General features: G+C 36.7%; 1 protein-coding gene across 4 annotated transcripts in view; it reads right to left on the reverse strand.

Moving 5' to 3' along the window:
* LOC125047983 (ATP-dependent translocase ABCB1-like) overlaps positions 1–5,000 on the reverse strand; it is a gene marked incomplete at its 3' end in the record, with an annotated part of 74,998 nt that overhangs the window by 12,500 nt on the left and 57,498 nt on the right.

Consider the following 5,000-nt stretch of genomic DNA (forward strand, 5'->3'; position numbering starts at 1 on the left):
TTGACGCACTCACACAATCAGCAAAACCGAAGGTCACATCATGCTATACAATCAAAATAGAACACATCAATGCGCAATCTCTCCTCGGTCACTTTGAAGAAATTGAAATGATGATCACGGAGAGAAACATCGACATCCTTTGCATTAGTGAAACATGGCTTCATGAAGAAATGTCAAGTAATTTCATTAACATTCAAAATTTCAATGTTTATAGATGTGATGCAGGGCGAGGTGGAGGAGTATGCATATACATAATGTAATTCCCACCACGGTTGTGAATGATACAGCTGTAGAGGACATGTGGGTAACGGTACATAGTACATATGTACCCCTCCTTCATTATTGGTACAATCTATAGTCACCCGCATGCTACAGCTGAATCATTTGACTACCTCGGAGATGTTTTTAGAGAAATTTCAATGAGAATAAAACCTTTTTTCATCTTGGGTGACTTAAACAATGATCTAAACAAACCTAATGCAAAATTAGACGGGGTTATTAAGAAAAACAAATTAAATCTGCTTATTAATAAAAATACCATGCTAGACATCATTATATCAAACAGACCTGACCTCATTACGTATACTGACGTTATTCCTTGCCAAATTGCAGACCACGAACTTTTAACTATGACAGTAGATATGAAGAGACTTAAGCGACAACCAGTCATAAAAACTTCCCGTGATCTGACAAATTACGACCCCCAATCACTTTGTCAAAATATTAGTACCAGGCAGTCGACCCTCCTAGAGATTCTTACAACAGATGACGTTAACAAACAAATAGACATTCTCTCAAACGTACTAAAAAACAGCATAGATGCCACTGCTCCACTTAAGACCAAAACTGTGCGACGTCCCCCACGCCCCATGGATAAATGAGGACATCAAAAGAGCTATAAATGACCGAAACAACACTCACAATATTCTCAAATCAAATAGAACTGATATCGTCCTTCATTCTGAGTATATACAAAAAAAAAGAAAAATGTTAAAACATTAATCCAATCGGCAAAAACAATTTATTTTCAAAATAAGTTCAATGACTGTAAACACGACGACAAACATGGAAAACAGTTAAAACGTTAGCACCAAACAAAAAACACCACACAGACACGTCCCTAGATTCCTTAAGTAGTATAGAACATCTAAACGACTATTTCGCAAATATCGGTAGACTCACCTACGAATAGACTGCTGCTTCCTTGGACCCACAAACCAGGACAAGGCTCTCAACAAATGCTTTCAGACCACAGCCAATAGGAGTGGAAACAACAATTTTAACAATAAAACACTTACGTGAAACAAATGCTGTAGGTGTGGAGAACATTGCTTTTCGATTCATCAAAGAAAGCTTACCCGCAATAGCCTTCTATCTAACTGTCATCATAAACACATCCATAGTCACCGGTACTTACCCATCACTGTGGAAACATGGCATCATAACACCCATTTTCAAATCAGGAGATGCAGAACAAGTGAACAATTATCGTCCTATCACTCTACTCCCAGTGATATCTAAAGTGCTAGAAAAAAAAACTATCAACATTCTTAGAATCCAATCACCTTATTTCCGAAACGCAACATGGGTTTAGAAGTAAGTTATCCACTGAAACAGCTTTACTAAAAATCTCAAACAAAATTTATGATAACATAGACAAGAATCAAATAAATCTACTCACATTATGTGATTTGTCAAAAGCGTTTGACAGTGTCAGCCATAAAATCCTGCTTGACAAAATGAAAAATCATGGAATAGACAACTATTGGTTCAGCAGTTATCTATCTACAAGAACGCAGTCAGTCAAAATTCGTAACAATATGTCAACTAAAAAAACAGTCTCTTTCGGTGTCCCACAAGGCTCCATATTAGGCCCGATCCTGTTCACTATATTTATAAACGATCTATCAAACATTGCAAACAACTGTCTCCTTGTCCAATATGCTGATGACTCTCAGTTTCTTCACGCTGCCCCTGTAAGCAATTTATATGAATTGATAAAAAATACGCAACAGACAACAACGGCCTCAAACTAAATCCCGATAAAACCCAATGCATCTGTATAGGCAGTCTGCAAAACATAGCCAAAATATCCATAAAAACAATCATAGAATTTGAAGGCCATCATATCAAACCAAGCATTACCGTGAAAAATCTAGGAGTACACATTGACAGATACATGACTTTCGAAACACACATAGACAACATTCACAAAAAAGTGATGGGCACACTGATATACCTAAACCACATTAAAAACAAAATCCCCGCTGAGACGAGAATTATTGTTGTACAAACACTTGCACTAAGTATTATAAACTACTGCTCCAACATATGGGATTCAACCAACAAAACTCAAATAGAAAAAGCACAAAAACTACAAGACTTTGCCGCAAGAGTGGCAATAGGCAACATAAATAAACATGACCACATAACCCCCCACTTGAAAAAATTAAAATGGTTAAAAGTTTCTCAAAAATGTCAATCTGATACATGTATACTCATTCACAAATTCATTAAGGGCGATTATCCTCACTGTTTAATGCCTCTACAAACAATTGGTAACAAAACAGGCTTCCAAACCAGGCAGATTAAATCTCTGCACGTCAAAAAATCATACACGGAAAAAGGGTCAAGGCAAATGCAAATCCGAGGACCCAAGATCTGGAACAATCTACCGAAAAACATTAGAAACATCTCCAACCTGGTTACTTTCAAAAATAAATTAAAGGAGCATCTCTTAAATCGTCAATGACATAAGGCATTTGCATATAAAGCCAAACCATGTAACTCAATTTCGAATTCTAATTTTATTTTATATCTCCCCCACCAATGTATTTACTATTGTTTCTATTTAATCTCTCTCTCTCTCTCTCTCTCTCTCTCTCTCTCTCTCTCTCTCTCTCTCTCTCTCTCTCTCTCTCTCTCTCTCTCTCTCTCTCTCTCTCTCTCTCTCTCTCTCTCTCCCTCCCTCTTGTAGCAACATGACCCCGCAACCGCGCTCATTGGACAGCGGGCTCCCCTCGTTCCCTGCGCGCTTACACAGCACTCGCCTACTTAAGCCGCACAGGCAGCTAGCGAGATCACCATTCCCCGATCCTCCAGCAGTCCAAGAGCATAGCAGCAGCACACAAGGACTGCCCAGTCCTTAGCCGACTGGGGAGCCTACCGGCTACCGGCTCCCCCGTAGAATTCCAACTTCAGCGTTCATCACCCAGCCATACCTGTGGGCACTCACATCCACACCATTCACTCCCCAAAGAGATAAGACACCAGACTAACATAGTAGATGGCCACTTATCCATTTACTATACTCTCTCTCTCTCTCTCTCTCTCTCTCTCTCTCTCTCTCTCTCTCTCTCTCTCTCTCTCTCTCTCTCTCTCTCTCTCTCTCTCCCTCTCCCTGAGTTTAACTTTATGACCAAACATGATGTTAAAGTCACGGTCTCAGTGAAGAGGGAGGTTATTCTTCTCAGAAATGGTTGAAATGTCAAGGGTATCTTTAAAAATAACGCAGCATTCAATCATAGATGACCATCTTGAATTTGGTATTAATATAAAATACTTGTTAAAATGCATTTGCATAGCCATTTGTGAGTGGAACTCTGTGACGTCATCAACATTAATGCTAAGAACCGCTATAATGAAATAAGCTAATAGAACTATTCGCTGTTATTTCATCTCAACTCGAGTTCTATAACATAAGTAACTTTCGGATAAACAAACTCTTCGTTTTTCTGTTGTTATTGATGTGTGATCCATTCAAAGCAACTGTGTTGAAATATATTCTGTGAAAACACGGCAAGATGATTAAACAATCATTTTTTATATCTTTTATTTCATATATATATATATATATATATATATACATATATGGCATTTCTGGTATCTATCATCTATGTATGTATATATGCATATATACATACATACATATGTATGTATGTATATATGTATATATACATACATACATACATACACACACACACACACACACACACACACACATATATATATATATATATATATATATATATATATATATATATAATTATTATGTCATTTCTGGTATCTACCAACTAATGACTCGGACGTCACCGCCCTATCGACTCGGTAAGTGGCTTAGGACTGGATTGCCAGCCCTGCAGATAAGCAGGATACAGAATCCCAACAAGGTTCGCCTAGAGGCGACAACGGACCAAACCTGCCTGGGTGAAGTACAGTTCATAAAATTCAAATGCAAAATACTTTATTCCATTTGCCTTTTTGCATTGTTTGCCTCCACACTTTGTAGTCGTGATTTAAACACGTTTGTCTTCTTGCAGTGTTTGATTTGTTTATTAAGTGTGTTATCTAAGCAGGCAAAATAAATATGTAAAGAGCAACTGAAAGGTAAAGTTGAGAAATACAGGACTGTACTGTACCATAAAGAGCATTCACTGTAAATGTTGCAGCAATGCTGATCGAAACGAAGATTTGACAAAGGCTGCACTATTTTTTTCAAGAATTTTGCTTGTTTGATCATTTTTCTACCTAAGGCTTTTGGTTTATATTTCAGCCTCAAAAGTAACAGTGATTGACAGTAGTTATATATATATATATATATATATATATATATATATATATATATATATATATATACATATATGTGTGTGTATATGTATATAAGAAATACGTTAAATTTAATTCAAGTATGAAACAAAACAATACTTCATAATAAATATGTAGCAGAAGTTACATTAAAAGTCCTAGCAAAATAACTAATTTTGAAACAAAAAAATCAGCCCCTGGGTGATCGATAGTTTATTATGACCACCTCTTGACAATACTCTCTCAGTAATGATACTGACATTAGACTTTAGTCTTTTAGCTATGGGACTATTGAAACACGGTAATAAATGCGAATACCTCTTGATAAAGTATGTGCAATGGTTGAAAGACTTACCTTTATCAAACTATTCTTTCAATAAAAAATGGTGGCAACCCAATATGCATAACAACAAATG

This window comes from Penaeus chinensis, chromosome 42 (genome assembly GCF_019202785.1).
Source record: "Penaeus chinensis breed Huanghai No. 1 chromosome 42, ASM1920278v2, whole genome shotgun sequence".
Classification (NCBI taxonomy): domain Eukaryota; kingdom Metazoa; phylum Arthropoda; class Malacostraca; order Decapoda; family Penaeidae; genus Penaeus; species Penaeus chinensis.